This window comes from Telopea speciosissima, chromosome 11, assembly GCF_018873765.1.
Source record: "Telopea speciosissima isolate NSW1024214 ecotype Mountain lineage chromosome 11, Tspe_v1, whole genome shotgun sequence".
NCBI lineage: Eukaryota > Viridiplantae > Streptophyta > Magnoliopsida > Proteales > Proteaceae > Telopea > Telopea speciosissima.
In genome coordinates, this window is record NC_057926.1 from 16,080,623 (window position 1) to 16,098,792 (window position 18,170).

Genomic DNA, 18,170 nt, shown 5'->3' on the forward strand with positions numbered 1-18,170 from the left:
GGTTAAATCGATTGGCCCGACCATTGGGAACGAATACGAATCGAACACTAAAAACTACCCAAACCCTAAAAACCCTACATAATCCCTACCCAAAGGCCAAAGCCAGTCTATATCCTTTTCCAAATCGAACCAAATCGAATTGAACCGATAACATAAACCAAACCAAAACCAAAAAATAATTATTGGTTTGGTTTCGGTTTCCTAACACTCACACCGAAACTAAAAAAACAAACCAAACCGTCCGATTGACACCCTTAGATCAAATAGTTCTCACAACTCCACATTTGCCTAAAACTTGATAAGTCCACAAGAAACTAAGGTAGGATAACTATTAATTGAACACCATCAACACTAAACTGATCATGATAACCTCAGTCAGTTGGGTACAAAACTGGATAATTCTCTTGTAGCCTTGGATATTTTATCTCTCAAGTCCCACTACCACTTATTACCATTTCATCAAACACCTCAAGAAAAAAAATCACAATTTTTTAACTATAGAATTATAGGGTCTCAATGGAAAGAGACCCTCCAAAAATTGGCGTATGCCGTTTATAAGTGGCAAGCACACGGTATTCTTTAGTAAAAGGCGAAAGAATAATTCGCTCTGTGCTTACCACACGGCTGCGTGAAGTCTTAATGAATAGAGCACCTGATTATATAAAGCTCTGTCACCTTTTCATTGTCCGATCCAAATCGATGTGGGACTAAATGTCATAAAGTCCCATATCACCTCAATTATATATATAGAACTGGAGCCCAGTATTTTCTTCTCAACAGGTTGGGCTAGCAGATTGCCAATTGAGGATTCTTCCATCTTTAGTCTTTACTGAATTTCAGATGCCTTAAAATGTGAGACGCAGTGACTGTCCATGATTAAAAGAATAAATTCTTTAAGTTGCACATATCAAACAAAATAAACCCATAAATTAAATCTAAGGTTGCCGTTCTAGCTGAGTTCATGCTCATTTTTTGAGCCAAATTGGATCGAGTTTGACCAGGCTCTAGATCAATTTGAATACAAATTCATCAATTTCTGAACCCAGTATTGCCTCTATTGTACCAAAGAAAAAAAAAAAGTAATTTACACATACCACCCTTGAGTTTGACGAAAGTATGATTTTATCCCCCAGTTTAAAAAATTCTGCGTACCTCCTGAGGTTTGCAAATGGTAACAAATAAACCCATTCCGTCAGTTCATGACTAATAGTGTTAAAAACATGGGGTAAAATGACAAAATTGTCCTTGCAAAGAAGAAAAAAAACCTGCAACTCATCTTCCCCAAATCGATTTGGAAGATGAGTTGTAGGTACCTTGCAGGGAACACCATGGAAGCAGATGAAGAAAAAATATTCAAACAATACAAACACCAGCTGTGCAAATTTAGTAAAAGCTTAGTCTGTACAACAATATCTTTAGCAAACACAGTGTTAGGGGAAAGAAGCTGAGGAGGAAAAGAAGGGGGGAGAGAAACGATTGGGATAAACATTGGCAGCAGATACTATCACAACGACGCTCCATTCTACCTAAAACGGTAGAGCACACCTTGGTTCTGAGACATTAGTTGAAGCTGTATAGCAATCCTACAAAACAACACAAATACCAGAGAATCAGCAATATCATTCATTAACCAAGCAAAACGGTGCAGATACGTAGAAGAAATTTGCAAAAAAAAAAAACAGAGCTTTTGACATTTATACAGAAAGAAAGAAACCCATCTCTCTTGATTCCTCCTGCATCTTCAACCCCTTTCCCTGCTTGCTTCTGTACATGAAGTCTTGTACTAGATCAGTTCACACACAAGGTAGATTCATATAATACAAACAAGAATCGAGCAAATGAAGAAAAAAAATTCAATCAGAGATACATATGGTCAAGCAAAGAGCAGAGACAAAATTAAAGTTTTTCAAGAACGAAAATGGAATTTCAGAGAGTTAAAGGAATAAACCGAAAAAAGAGAAAAGCAGAAATAAAAACCCTCACTAGGCATCTCCCTCCGGGACGGGGCAGATGTGGCAATGGAACAAAGAATCGAGCGATCCAACACCGAGATATTGGAAACGTTCCCAACAAATTAGAAAAGCATGACCAGTCCGAGAACCCAAGAAATTAAGATAAATCCAATCACGAAAGTAACGGAACCACAGAGCATCAAAGCAAGCGAAATCCCGAGAAGCAAAGTAGAAATCATCGAAAGTCCCAGCCATGTCTCGATCATAGCCCCGATCAGGTGTGGGCGCCCTAGGACCATGGCCACGACGTCCGTGCACCATTATAGGTTTCTTATAAGGAAGAGATCACCATTGTTAGTCTCACAATAAAATAATAATAAACTAATTCAACAAATACCTTAGGGCAAATTATAAGCGGTATGGTGGATACACACAAGTGGGAAATAGCTAAAATAATGGGTGCAAGCAAGCCAAAGAACAAAATCTCTAGATTTATTTTTTCCTAGGCCTGATGGATCAATCGAAACCACCACATTTTTGGGTATCGAGTGGTATTTGGAATACAGACTTCTGAAATTAGAATCAGCGGCACTTGCAGGTATTGAAGGGTCTTATGTAAGATGTGTTGGATATATGTGTGTCCATCAAACCAGGTTCAATCCGATTCGATTCGATTTATTATGTATTAAATATTTCATACATTTTTGTTTAATATGATCACATGCGATATAAAATTTTGAGCAATGTATGTTTATAAGTATTAATTTAAATTGGTAGTCATGACTAGGGTTTGGGTTGGGCAGCCCTTATCATATGGTTGTCGTATTGGGTATGCCAAGGCATGTTTGATGTTGGGGTGGGGTACAAATGCGAGTACACATATGTTGATGTGTGTATTGGCAAAGAATCTTATTTTGTCGATTCCCTCATGTATTACTACCAAATGTAGGTTTGGATAGACATGTGTTACTGAAACCCAGTACCTGAGAGGGCCTTGTCACTACATGATGTAAGCGTATTCTTTGGTTCACCAATGACTGCGGTTCAAGAAAACTAAAACCGATGTTCTGGGAATGCGTAAATATTATGTGGGTGAAAGAGTCACTCCACATGGTCTCCACTGCTTGATTAAGGAACATCAAGGAAGTTAGCCTGTGGATGATCGGAATTGAATCAAGATCATGTACCGTTCTGATAAATGGTTTTTACAAACCATATTTTCACATAAAATTATAATTTATAATCATGTATTTGATTAAAGAGTTTAATCGTGTTTTGCGAATTCCGATCACGTACACAGACGCTCTGATACGGACATGTACAAAGGAATGGGGTTTGGTAGTACGCGTGTACATGCCCTAGATACCATGACGATGATGTTGTTTAGTGGAGGGTTAGTACAAAAATTGGTATGCAGGGGTATTTCTGGGATTTGCTAATTAGTAATTAATTTATTTAAACTAGTATGGGCTTGATGCTAATTAATTAAAGGCCCATTAATGTTTAAATTAATTAATTATAATTATTCCCTTTTAGATTCTGCTTCTTCACTAATTAGAAACCCATCACTTAAGTCCATCAGAGTTTTAAGTCAAACAAAAGAGAGAGTGTCAGACTGTCACTGGGAATGAAGAGGCATTTTAGAGCCTCACCTATTTAAACACATCAAGGGGGGATGCCAGAGCATTCCAGCCTTGGACGAAATTTTCTGCCTCCCCCTCTGGAAAATCCGTCCCCTGGCACTCTCTCTTCTCCTTTGTTCTCTTGCTCTCTAGAGTTGTGAGATCAGGTTAGGATTTTGGAAACCCGGAGTTTTTAGATTGGATCTAAGTTTTGCAGAAGAAATTCTGGTTTGGCTTAGGGATCTTTTACTGCATCAAGGAGATCCAGATTAGGGCTTTCTTGATCGGCTCGTTAGAGGAAGAACCATTATTTGGAGGAGGAGCAACGCTTGAGGCTCAACAGGTTAGCAAATATTAATGTGTATTTTATGCATTAAGTTTTATTAATTATTTGATAATCATGGGATGTGAAAGAAACCCGAATTGATCTATTTTTCGCTGCGCATTTGGGTATGGGATGGATCCCTTTTTCCATGGGATGGAAAGGAGATGACCAGCTCTATTCTTGTGGATACCATAATTTTATGAAACAAGAAAAGACAGGGTTTGGTGTAAAATTTTTACACAAAACTCTAATAGGGATTCACTAGGGTTCCCATGAGCAACCATGGGAGACTTGAATTTTATTTAGGGTTCCCATGGGCAACTATAGGATTGCCCTAGGGTTATCATGGGAGACCATGGGTTGACCCAGACTTTTTAATTCTTGGGAACCTAAGATGATCCCATGACTACTCCTATAAGATGTACCTATTGAAGGGTTTTAGAAATCAGCCCCCACAGTCAAGGTTGTCTCAAATAGGAAAACCTGCGCACCAAACCCTCACCCGACACGTGTTTAGGAAGCGAAACAGAAAGTTCAGATCACCATTATCAATAGAGAATGGGAACACAAATCGGAATAGAGAAGATAAACAATATAATAAAAGAAAGAAGGTAGCAATAGAGGGAACAGAAGTTTTGTAGAATGAATCAGATCTGTGAAAGAGAGGATGTGAGAAAAAGCAAATTAAAGAGAGAGATCTACGCACACAGCTCTTGGCAGCAATGAGGTAACTATCATTCAATTACAAACTTCAAATCTGAGTTCTCATGGCATGGTTACATGTACTTAAATAAAAAGAAACCCAACATGAAAAGGAAACCTAGTCTAGATTGGAAACCATCTAAAAGAAGAAACAAACTGAAATAGAAACTAAATAACCCCAAGAAAAATCCCTACGTATCTACTCAACTTCCTAAAATAAACTAAACTAAACATTACATGCATATTAATCCCTAATGAATCCAACACCTAACTGCATCAACTCTCCCGGTCTTAGAAGAACTCAACTCCATCGAGTTAGGTCGCGAACCCAAGATGCCTCTGTAATTTTTTTGACGCTAAGCTGGCATATTTCTCAAGTTAGATGATCGAACTGCAACTCCATGAGTAGGGAGGAGAGAGTGATCCATAATTGGATGAGGGGAAAATTGTTGCCACTACGGCATATCCTTCAATGCATGTTGCAACATTAAAAGCATAAGTCCGTGCTTTAGTTTGATGGTGTTCCGTTCACCATCGTAGAGAATACCAGCATGTTGTTGCCAAGGTCATCCTAGAAGAATGTAGCAGTATCCTAACTAGGTGACTAGCCAAGACACTTGAGATTTTAATGACCCAAATTGCAAGTGTACTTGAACTATTGCAATGGCCTCTTCTCGAACTATAGGTCCAAAACCTCACACATAAATTTTCTTGAAAAGTAGTTTTTGTGGATGGTTGTGTGCTCGAACAAAATCGGCAGAGATAAAATTGGCTTCTACCCCGGTATCAACAATTGTATGAATATCAGTGGAACCGGAACCATACAGAATAATCCCTTTTATCTAAAGAGGGGAGTTTTATCAACTAGTCCATTTGAGAATGATGTAAGACTAGCGGAGTGAGCTTCAACTTCATCATCAACGTCATTAGGATCAATATCCTCTAAAGGATAAGGGCATAAATTTTCATCATCATCATCCTTCTCTATTGAGTGTTTCTCTGCTACATTTATGGGGTGAGACTTATTGGGACATTTAATGCCATAATGACCCTTTTTGTCACAATTACGGCATACAATGTTCTTCAAACAATCATTGCCTCTATTAAATTCCGCCTTCTTTTCTTCCATTCTATGGGTTTCAAGCTTCTTTTCTTCAATCCATAGTGGAGATCTATAAGTTGAAGGAGTCTTGAGCATATTTTTTAGATAACAATACTTCAGCTATCTTACCATAAGCTACTGCCACATCAATGGACCTGAAATCAGTGTTAGCCAACTCTAATCGAATCTCAGTATTTAGCCTGTTGATATATCTCATAACCCACTATTCGTCTGTTTCTTGAAGTCGGCACCTTAAAGATACTTTGTGGAAATTTAGTGTGTATCCACATCCTTGTTACCTTGTTGAAAATTGAGCAATTTGTGATACAATACCTTCTCATAATTAGGAGCAATGAATTTCTCGTTCAGAATCTGCTTCATGACCTCCCAAATAGTAACAGGTACAAGTCTCCTCATAAGCCTCGAGTGTAGTACATCATCCCACCATGAACATGCATATCCAATGAACTTAGTGAGGATGAGTTCACATTTTTTCTTGTCCGGAAAGGATTTATAAGCATAGATCTTTTCAACCTTGGTAAGCCAATCAAGAAATTCCTCTGACCCTTTTCACCACTGAACTATGGAACCTCAACTTTGATGCCATAGTCCCTATCAGAAAATTGTTTAATGATGCCTTGGGGTATAACTATATTTGGTTGATGTCGTTGAGGTGTATCTTTGATCTGTAAAGTATGAAACTGAGGAGCTAATGTAGATGTGCCTGCTTCAACTTGTTTTTCGGTTATCTTCATAAAAGCAAGAATTTCGGCGACGGTGATCTGAGTCTCTTCCATGAACTTGTCATACTTTGCTTCACTATTTTGTTGATTCTTAGCCAATTCTCATTATAACTGGTGCAACTCAGTATTGGTGAGGTCACCACCTATCATGGGTAGTAACTGCCAGAAATTCGGCTCTAATACCAATTTGATGTAGATCCGATGTTCCAAAACCCGATTTGGATCTCTTAAAGGCCCACCGAAGTAAAGAGGCACTCAAATTCAAAGTTGAAAGGAAAAATAGTAAATAATCTAAATTTTTAAGGATGACAATCTTGTAATCAAGCAAAATCTAAAAGGATCAAAAGGAATAAAAGAAGAAGAGGGCATAAAATGATTTTGGTTTAATAACTAAGGGTAAACTTGGAAGCAATTGTAAGGGGTGGACTGTCTTTGAATTAATAGGAAACACAGGGGTACTAAGGGAAATAAAACAAAAGCGGGTTTAGAATATACTGACGATTAAAGATTCATCTTCAACCTTTGGAACTAAGGGAGACACAGTATCACATGAGAGGAGAACTCGAGTTGCAGCGTTTAGAAATCATCTAAAACAGTTCAACATCTCTAGATTCATTGCCACTTAGGCCTGTTGGATCGATCCGCAATTCTGGGAATCAAGTGGTATTTGGAATACAGACTTCTGAAATTGGAATCTGGACACTTGCAAGTCTTGAAGGGGCTTCTGTAAGATGTACCTATTGAAGGATTTTAGCAATCAGGCCCCACAATAAAGGTTGCCTCAACTAGGATAATCTGCGCACCAAACCCTCACCCGACATGTGTTCGGGAAGCGAAACAGCAAGTTCAGATCACTGTTATCAACAGAGAATGAGAACACAAATCTGAATAGAAAAGATAAACAGTATAATAGAAGAAAGAAGGTAGCAATAGAGGGAACAGAAGTTTGATGGAATGAATCAAATCTGGGAAAGAGAGAATATGAGAGAAAACAAATTAAAGAAAGAGAGAGAGAGATCTGCGCGCACAGCTCTTGGCAGCAATGAGGTAACTATCATTCAATTCCAAATCTAAAATCTGAGTTCTCATGGCAAGGTTACAAGTACTTAAATAAAAAGAAATCCAACAAGAAGAGGAAACATATTGTAAATTGGAAACCAGCAAAAAGAATAAACAAAATGAAATAGAAACTAAATAACCCCAAGCAAAATCCGCTACGTATCTACTCAACTTCCTAAAATAAAATAAACTAAATATTGTATGTTAATCCCAAATAATCCCTAATGAATCCAACATCTAACTGCATCAAGATAGGCCATTGACTTTGTTTTGGATCTCTCTCCATGTATTTTTTTTTGTTTTTCCTATTCTTTCCTCTACTTTGGGAGCAAATAGTTTTGGGCTTTGTTGAATATATTTTAATCACCGAAAAAAAAAATTGGAAGATAAATCTTGATGATGATTTTTGCGAACTTTCACTGTTCAATACATACATACTTTTTTCCCTTAGCCTACAATGATCTAAGGGCCAGGGCACTATCTTAGGAAATTTTATTGGTAGTAGAAAAGAAAATATAGGAGCTTTGGTTGACAATTGCAACCCTCAACATATTATATTGACATATCTTGGGCAATATAATAAAAACGGAGCTGAATTCTAGCTTAGCACTGTATGAGAAACATGATATCTAAGTGAAAAATTATTGAAAGCTTTACCTTTTCGTCTCCCAGTTAAAATTCTATTCCTTCTCCCTCCTAGTCGCCCTCCTCTTCCTCTTCCTCCATCTTCTTTATTTTTTGTTACTTGAAAGAATTTTTTTTATATTAAATATACAACTGTATTGTATCATTCTACCAAAGCTTTAGTGTTTGTTTCCATATTTAATCTTTTTCCTATTAAGTTCATGCTCCATTAATCAGAGTGTAGAGAGTCAATACCTCTCTCTCTCTCTCTCGAACACGCATAGGCACACACATGTGCACTCCAACCATACACACACACACACACACATGTTCCCATTCCTTGTTAGAGTGATGATAGGACACCCTCTCATTCCCCATTCCATCTTAGTTGGGTTTCCTTACTAAATCTTATATATAGATACACGCTCATAATAGAAAATCTAACTTTCAACTGGAGTTAAAACCAAAAGGAAACTTTTCAAATTGTATCAAAAGAAGTAGTGATGGTTAGGGTTAATAGGGTGTGGTCCTTTGACCAATCCTCCGAGTCGGCTCGGATCTCTTGGGTAAGCTCAAGTGTATGGATTTTTTGGGTTGGCTCTATCCTTAAATTTTCTTCGGATTTCTCTTCCAGCTTGATTCGGCTATAGGGATAGGCCATTGATTTTTTTTTTTTTTTTATGGAGTTGTCTCCATTTTTTTTCTGATTTTTTCTCTTCTTTTTTTTTTGGGGGGGGGGGGGGGAAGGAGGAGGGAGAGTTTCTGGGCTTCGTTGAATATATTTTAATCACCCAAAAAAAATATTGAAACAAAAATGTTGGTGAGGATTTTTGAGAACCTCCATTGTGGGATATAGACATGCTTTTCCCTTGGCCTAAAATGATCTAAGGGCAAAGGTACTTTCCTAGGATTTTTTATTGTTCGTTGAAATGAAAATACGATAACTTTGGCTGACCCTTGCAACCCTCAACATATTAAATGAAAACAATCTTGGGCAATAGAATAAAAAGGGGGCTGCATTCCAAATTAGCATTGTATGGGAAACATGATAACTAAGTGAAAAATTATTGAAAACTTTACCTCTTCTTCTCATAGTTGAAATTCTTTTACATCTCCCTCCTCGTCGTCCTCCTTCTCTTGATCTACCTCTTCCATCTATCGATATGGGCCAGCAGATTCCATGTGTCAAGAAAACTCAGGAAGCGCCTTGCCACGCCCCCTGACTAGCTAGCAGTGCTTTTGGAGCCATAACTACAGGGCAAACCGTAGAGATGTAGATTGGCTCTCGAGTGCAAAGGCAGAAGGGAGCCTATCTGTATACTTATTATTGTGATATTTCTCATCTAAGGATATATCTTTCAATATAATACTTATATGAAAGGTAGATCTTTTTATCGGATAAATATGTCCTCGGGCTTAAGGTTTTAACCTTTTCATGGTATTAGTACCCTTCACAAGACTCCGTAGCTAGGCTTTCCTTTGGTTGGCAAATTACCGAGAGGAAAAGCGTCCTTGGCAATGAATGTGATTTAACCCCATCTCAAACTCTTTGTCTTGTTTTCTGGGCACCATAGGCTAGGCTGCTCATCGCCTTGTTGGTGTGCTGATCTGTAATCTTTTTCCTGTTAAGTTCATGCTCTATTAATCACAATGTAAAGAGTCAGTACCATTCACTCTCTCTCTCTCTCTCTCTCTCTCTCTCTCTCAAATGTCAAATATGTATTTTTGAATTCTTCTTAGCTTTGAAGAAATGTGGTTCCGCCATCCTGATTACTGTCCAATAGCTTGTACTGCTTGGTCTACCCCTGTAACTGATTCTGCTTATGAATTACTCCACCAGAAATTGGGGCATACCAGATCTATCTTTCGTAAGTGGAACCAGGCGATGTTGGCTATGTGTAGACTGAAATCAGAAGATTGAAAGCTTTATTGGAAGAGATCTCAAACTTGAATGTAAAGATAAAATACCCGATCTAAATTCCGCTGCGCATTCGGGTAACCAGATTGGCAATTGAATCCCAACAATTGGTATCAGAGCCATGACTTTTCAGTTCAAATTTTAGATGGTGTGAAACCATGTAATGCTTCATGTTTTTTTTTATTTCCCATAAGTGTTATGAGATGGTACTAGTTAGGAATTTGTTTGAAGGTTGGAGTTTTCTTTTCGAGTTTTTCTCCAACCCATTCAAATAAAAAAAATTTTGGGACTCAACTTGGTCGGGCTTGGTAGTACCGGCGGCTGACTGTACTGCCAAGTACCAACTTGGCAGCATAACCAAGGAAGCCTGTCTGACCGCGCTGCCAAGTTGGTAGCACGGGGAAGGCCAAAACAGGACCAGTGTTATGGCAGCACCAACTAGTTCTACAGGTTTCTCTCTCTCTCTCTGTCTCTCCTTATTGATTTAAAAAAAAGAGTTTTTAGTTGTGTTGTTTAATATGGAAAGAGAAGAAAAACAGAAAGGAAATTGGAATGGGAAAAATAGTTTCTCCCATTACCCAATCCCACAGAAATTCTCATATCAAATAGTTTGTGTTAATGCTATTAGAAGTGTTGTCATTTGTTGGTAGCAGGGATTTGGCAGTGGTGGTCATCAGCATATGGTTGTGGAGGCAGTATTCGGTTGGTCAGCATGGTGCTCTCTCTCTCCTCTCTCTTGTTTCCTTGTGAGTGGTGATATGTGGCTAGGGTTTTAGAAACCCTTGTTCGTTGGTGAAAGTCTGTGTTAGCTTTGCTTTGATTTGGAGATTCAAAAGTCGAACATCGTCAAATCCCATCATTGCTCGAGTATGGAAGAACTATTATTTGGAGGAGGAATTACCCTTGCGGTTCTCAAGTAACCTATGTTTCCCGTGTTAATTATTGTTATGGGAAGAGATCTCAAACTTGAATGTAAAGTTAAAGTACCCGATCCAAATTCCGTTGCGCATTCAGGTAACCACATTGGTGGTTGGATCCCAATAGTAGGTGGTAATAGCGGTGGTGGTGAGAGCAGGGTATGCCGTTCTCCATCAGAATAGGATAGATGCTTAGATTACAGGATCCAAGCCTGTTGGATTTTGAAACTTAAAAAATGCAACCCATAAAATCTTTCGACCCAACTTATTCATATGAACATGAATCTTGAGAATCTGATTATCCAAACTCCGAATTGGTTAGAAAGATGGAAGGTTGTTAATTCAGCTGACTTGTTTATGTTTTAATGGGCTTGTGCCGATTATCCCAAGGTCATCTGAGGCTAGATGGAGCTCCAAATTGGCTACATCTTGAACATCACAAGTCGCTCCAGCCATTCCCTGTAACATGAACGATCTGGACTACGCTGGAATTGAGGGGTCATTCTTAACAAATTTCACTGCAGTTGCAGCAGCCCACTAAAGAATAGTGAAAGAACACCATTGTTACAAGAATCCATGGCTATATGCTATACTATATAGGGAGAAGGTGAGGACGAGGAGGGGATCCCGGAGCCAGAGAGGGAGGGAACGGGAGCTTGGGTAGAGATTTTGATAAAGTATTGATAGTTTGTGAGATTTTGATAGAGTACTAGATGACCATTACTCCATGTTCGGCTGGTACTACCATCCAGGTTTAGCTTCTTGGCAATCTTATTGCAACAACGAGGCTAAGAAGAAAATAGGAAACACACAAAAACACATTCTCTCTCTCTCTCTCTCTCTCTCTCTCTCTCTCTCTCTCTCTCTCTCTCTCTCTCTCTCTCTCATAATGAAAGGGACCTTTATCCCCTCAATTACAATACACCCTCAAGTGCACCAAAAAGGTACATCTGATGGTGCACATGCACTTGGGGAGTGTTTTAAAACGAAAACACTTTAAGGTGCATGTGCACTATCAGATGTACCTTTTTGGTGCACTTGAGGTGATAATTTTCGTAATGACTCACATCCTCTGCGTTTGGACCAAGTTGTTCAGGAGAATTTCTTGTATTGATTTTGTCAAAAATGATGACTTGAATAGTGAAACCATAAATCAAATCAAAAGATGAATAGTGAGTCACAGTCACCTTTCAAATGGACTTAACATGTGATTGACAGTGGCTCCATCCCTTAAAAGCCATCCATTATTTAAGGGTGTCAATTGGTATGATTTCGATTCGGTACAGTAGATAGAAAGTAGATATTAAAATCATATTGTACTAAATACATATTGTATTGTCAATGTCGATACCATATTGATTCAATAGAGTGTGGTTTTGATTTTTATTCGGTATGAAATAAAAGAACCGAAATAAAGGGTATAGTGATTCATAAGGATATTTTATGAAACTGACTCTTGATGGATCAAAATAAAGGTGTCAAAACCTAACCCAAATCATTCAAACTAGCATGGCCCGGACCGATTGAGCCTAATCCATACCGAACTGAGGCTTTATCTGTTTGCAGGTTAGAACACCATTTGTTTTGGCTTGTTCGGGCTAAACCGATTGGCCCGACCGCTGGGAACGATTCCAATCCAAACCCTACATAATCCCTACCCAAAGCCAGTCTATAGCCTTTTTCAAACCAAACCAAACCAAATCGAATTGAACCGATAACATAAACCAAACCTGAGTCCAAAACGAAACCGAAAAATACTTATTGGTTTGGTTTTGATTTCCTAAAACTCACAACAAAACTGAAAAAACCGAACCAAACCGTCCGATTGACATCTTTAGATCAAATAGTAGTTGTCACAACTCCCCATTTGCCTAGAACTGGATAAGTCCACAAGAAACTTGAGAAAGATAACTATTAATTTTTTTTTTGGTAAAAAAGATAACTATTAATTGAACACTGTCAGTTCTATGTTCTGGTACATACCTGTACCACCTTAGAAACCAATACACCTGTAGAGCGTTGGAGATTTAATCTTCTAAGTCCCATTACCAACTACTCTAAATACCATTTCATCAAACCAACTCTAATTACCATTTCTTCAAACACTTCAAGAACAAAAATCACAACTCTTTTCATTATAGAATTATAGGGTCTCAATAGAAAGAGACCCTCCAAAAATTGGCGTATGCCGTTTGTAGGTGGCAAGCACACGGTATTCTTTAGTAAAAGGCGAAAGAATAGTTCGCTTTGTGCTTACCACACGGCTGCCTGCCTTTTTATTGTATAGACAACCTGATTATATACAGCTCTCTTACCTTTTCATGCTCCGATCCAAATCGATGTGGGACTAAATGTTATAAAGTCTCACATCACCCTAATTATGTAGAAGTGGAGCCCAGTATTTTCTTCTCAACAGGTTGGGCTAGGATATTGCCAATTGAGGATCCTTACATCTTTACTGAATTTCAAATGCCTTAAAATGTGAGACACAGTGACTGTCACATGATTGAAAGAATTAATTCTTTAAGTTGCAACAAAATAAACACATTAATTAAATCCAAGGCCAAACCCTGTTGTGCTCAGCCTAGCCTACCGTAGCCCTGACTCATTCTGGTTGTATCGGGAGTGACTGTGTGGCTCTGTATGTGAATGTTCAAACTAACTCCTCTCATTATCCGAGGTAAGGTTCAAGTAAGCGTAATCTACCAAATGTTGGCCAAATTTTGTTGTTGGTGAAGCCTGATTTGATCCAGAAAGTGCGGTTGAGACCTTCGAAGGGCCGTCTCGGCCTCGAAACGATCTCGAAATGCCGATAACTAGTGGGGCTCCACGCCAAAGTATTGGGCTCGTCGAGATCTTCGAAACGAGTACCTTTTGAGCCATGTGTTATGTTTTGGTTTGGCCCAGGTTTTTTGGGCATTTTTGGACTGGGGGTATTTGTGTACTTTCTGGGTTAGGGTTTTCTTATTTATTGTTCTTATCTCTTTGAGAGAGTAAGATGAGGGTTTTGTAATACTTCAGAGATATAGTGAAATTTGTTCTACTGCTCAGCCGTGGATGTAGCTTCCAGATTGGAAGTGAACCACGTAAAATCTCTGTGTTGTGCGTTGTGTGTTCTTTTCTATTTTCGTTTTTCTTCTGCAAATCGCCATTCTGGACGTTGTTTTCGTAACAAATTTGACCGGAATCGACTTGGACCTTAAAAATGATCATATTTTTTTGAATCAGAAATCAAATCCAACCAATTCTAATCCGATTTTAATTCCTCAAACAATGGTTCTGGAAGTCCCATTTGAGTGCCAGAAACCATGAGTAAACAGATTAACTTTTTATTGTGGGTGAGGAAAATCTCAATCTAGATCCCCATTTTGTGTTTTCAAACCCTATCCATACAGACTTCCCTTGGTCCTATCTTTATCTTATTAGATAGTCTCGTTCATTGAATGTGTGGACTATTTTATGGAGACTTAATTTATATCCTAAATTTTGAATTTTCTTATGGAAGTTGTTGAACGAAGGTTTTTCTATAAGAGATAAGCTATGTTGAATTTTAAACATTGATGGCAGTATGTTTTCTTTTCTTTGGAAAGAGAAATTTCTTGACATCTTCTTATCTCGCATTCTTTGTCAAAAAGGATATGGGCAACAGGCTTATTAGGATTACGATCGGAATTTATACATGCTCCGTCTATTCTTAAGCTAGCTCATTGAAAGTTCGTATGACTTGATCCGTGGATTAAACATGATGTGTATTACTTCTTATCTGTTTTCTCTGTCACATGTTACTTCATGTGGGTAGTAGCTACGAATATGTGTATTGCAAACAAGTCCAAATCTAATCCGTCAATGATTATGCAAAGCATTGAGAAGTGGATATTAGATTTAAATCTTTTTCAGCCTAACCATGATAGAAGTTTGGAACTTCGGATTGATTGTTCTAATCTGGTTGAGTGGTTGGATATTATGATTGTAGTTAAGTATTTCTTTAAAGTATGAATTTTGATTTTTGAAATAGGGTAGGAATAGAATCTAATTAGCGCATAATTTAAAGATTTTCTTAAATAAAAATAGGTGAAAGTTTTCATACACAGCTGTGTAAGCATGCATGGTTGTGTCCCGTCTCACAAAGAGTTGAAACAATCATAAACCCCCACCCATTAATTAATGCCCTGAAACTCCCACCCTCTCACATATCCAGCCGTGAATAAAAACTTTCCCCATAAAAAAAAAATTCGTTATCTTATTCTTCAAGTCACACACAAGCCCTCATGAGGGCATTCTAATATCAAAGATGCATGTTGAACCTACACCGAAGGCACCAAGAATGAACACAACCCCTTACAATCTATCACAATCTATCAGCTCTACCCAACCTTTTACAATCTCGCAGCTCTAGCTTTCGTGAGCTAACTTCCCTCTTGTCTAACCAGGGAATTCAAACTCTTAATACCATTTCATCTAACACCTTGAGAACCAAAAACACAAACAAGAGAAAGAGACCCATCAAAAATTGGCGTATGCTGTTTGTAAGTGACAAGCACACGGTATTCTTTAGTAAAAGGCGAAAGAATAGTTCGCTCTGTGCTTACCACACGGCTGCGTGATTTATTATTGTTTCAAGTGCCTCATTATATAGAGCTCCGTCACCTTTTCATTCTTCGTTTCAAACCGATGTGGGACTAAATGCCATAAAGCTATGTTTCCTTATCGGTACCATGGGCCCAGCAGTATTTTCTATTAACAAGTCTGACTGGGAAACTGCCGACCGATGATCCTTCCATCCTTACTAATTTTCAAAAATATATATATTTTTTTTGGTAAAAACTGATTTTCAATTTCTAGGATACATTTTTGTGAAATCAAAGTTTTACTTCAACATAGGTGAAGGGAATCTTCACCCCCAAAAAACAAAAAACTAGGTGAAGGGAATCCACCACTGGGATGCCATAATTAAGGGGAATAATTATCACTCGAATTCGCGGGTACCTCCAATTCCTCTAATAGGGGGGGAATGGACTCCACCTTGGGCAGTGTTTTTGGATAGGGGTAGGGTGGTCATTTCCACCCCCATGTGAGGAATTGGAGGGAACAGCGAATTGAAGGGGATAACGATTCTAATTAAGGGTGTATATTGCAAATTGAAACTATTTTTCAAAATCAAATCATTAATTGGAACTATTAATTAAATTATTTATTAATCGATTCAGTTTTGATTTTGAAAAGTGAAACCGTTTATTAAATGATTCAGATCAGTTTTGAACCTATTAAAATTGGTATACTATTAAACCAATCATACCTACTAATCTGATTGAAAAAACTGGTTAGTCCTACCATTCTATATACATTTTTCAGAAGGAACGCTAACCGGTGATGTGTCTGGGTGTGTACTTGTACCCAGACATAGCCCAGCGAGAAAAGATTCGACACTGCCTCTTGCAAAGGCAGAAAAGACTAGGAATAATGCCGGTCTTTTCGCGCTAGATTGTGTCTAGGCGCAGGTAAACGCCCAAGCATAACACCACTTAGTGTTCCATTTTTCAACATTTAAACACAATAATACTAATTAATTATTCCCTCCAAAACCAATAATAGCCTACCCCATTACATAAATAACACACTCTCTCTCTTTATTGTCAAGTACAACATACTCTCTCTCTCTCTCTCTCTCTCTCTGTCTCTTTATTAGCAACTACAACATACTCTTTTTCTCTTACTCTCTCTCTGAAACGAGTGAACCAATAGGTTGGAGACACAGGTCCAACCATACATGCCTTCCCACCTGGTTTCAAAACCCTAAATGCTTCAGTGATACCAAGCTATGGGTCAGGCCAGTATTCGATGCTTCTTGCTGACACATATCTATCAGCATAATCAGTTGGGAAGGGAATGTTGAACATGATGGCCACCGAGAGGGGGGTGAATCGCTGGAGTATAAAATCTTTCCCTCCAACAGTTCACTCCCAATTCACCCAGTTGAGATCTTTAACACTCACCACAACCATCCACATAATCTTCTCAAAAGGCAAACAGCACACAACCACACTCTAACTAGCAATCCCGACACGCCACATACAACCACAATCACTAATACTATTGCCAAGAGCTACTAAACAAAGTGCCGCCAAGAGTGCTATGTCAATCGTTGGAGATCCTCACTCAAGCACACCGACTCAATCACAACCGGATGATCTCGAATACAAACCACAAAGTCGTATACACACCCCAAATGCACTAAAGGCTCTACTGTGTGTGTACACCCATCCTGCAAATGCACTTCTAACCAAAGCAAACAAGCATCCACAACACAAAGAAATACGTGCTTCGGCAATTTCCCTACGTGCACGGAGTAATGGTCACTGACCTCAAGATCTACTCATCACTAATTTTCCCAAAGATAAACCGAGAGGCCGCACCCACCGCAGATGATGTTTTAGTCACAAAACTATGACTCAGACATCTAACCCGCTTCTATCCCTAAGTATAGAGACAAGGGTGTTACCCCAATGATTTTTTCTACCACTCCACTGGTAACCAAAGACTCGCGTGTCCGCATACAACCGAACAACTCAATAAAAACAATTGGGCTTATACAAATGCCCTACAATGAAATCCACATAGCATAGGTCTATGTCAAGATAACCTAGCTAGCATATGCAATGGAAATACAAGTATATCAACATACAACAGTGCAATAAAGTGTAGAAAATCTCACAACCATGCAATCGTCTCTCGATCACGATGTCCGTGATAGAGTCCGGCAACTCGTGGCTCATCAAATTTTCAATTTCTCCCAATTTGATGGAGAACCCGGAATCTTCAAGTGTGCTCACACCAAGTCCTAGAGTGGTTTCTGGTGTGGGAAACCACCTGTCTTCTTCTTTTTCTTTTTTTCCTGCTATTTCCTTCCCTTTCTTTTCTTTTTCTCTTCTTTTCCTTTTCTTTCCTTTCTTTTCTTTTTTCTTCTTTTCCATTCCTTTTCTTTTTCTTTCTTTCTTTTTGCACTAAACCTTCACGGAATGTGAGATGAGCTTCAACCTTTTTGCTTTATCTCATTCCCCTTTCCTTCTTCTTCTTTTCCCTTTTTTCTTTCTTCCTTCCTTCCTTTTTTCCTTCCTTCTTTTTTTTTTTTCTCTTTTCCCCTTTCTTCCTTGGCTACAACCACAAAGGGAGGTGCTGAAACTATGATTTCAGACTATCAATGGTTTC

The 18,170-nt window shown here is 38.5% G+C and overlaps 3 non-coding genes across 3 annotated transcripts; all 3 read right to left on the minus strand.

Annotated features, from left to right (window-relative positions):
- Nucleotides 1-508: 508 nt before the first annotated feature.
- LOC122646928 lies at nucleotides 509-626 on the minus strand. Its single transcript, XR_006330730.1, has one exon. It is a non-coding gene; the product is annotated as a U5 spliceosomal RNA (small nuclear RNA).
- Nucleotides 627-13,112: 12,486 nt separating this feature from the next.
- On the minus strand, nucleotides 13,113-13,230 carry LOC122646929. The gene has a single exon (XR_006330731.1). It is a non-coding gene; the product is annotated as a U5 spliceosomal RNA (small nuclear RNA).
- Nucleotides 13,231-15,446: 2,216 nt separating this feature from the next.
- On the minus strand, nucleotides 15,447-15,562 carry LOC122646931. The gene has a single exon (XR_006330733.1). It is a non-coding gene; the product is annotated as a U5 spliceosomal RNA (small nuclear RNA).
- Nucleotides 15,563-18,170: the final 2,608 nt, after the last annotated feature.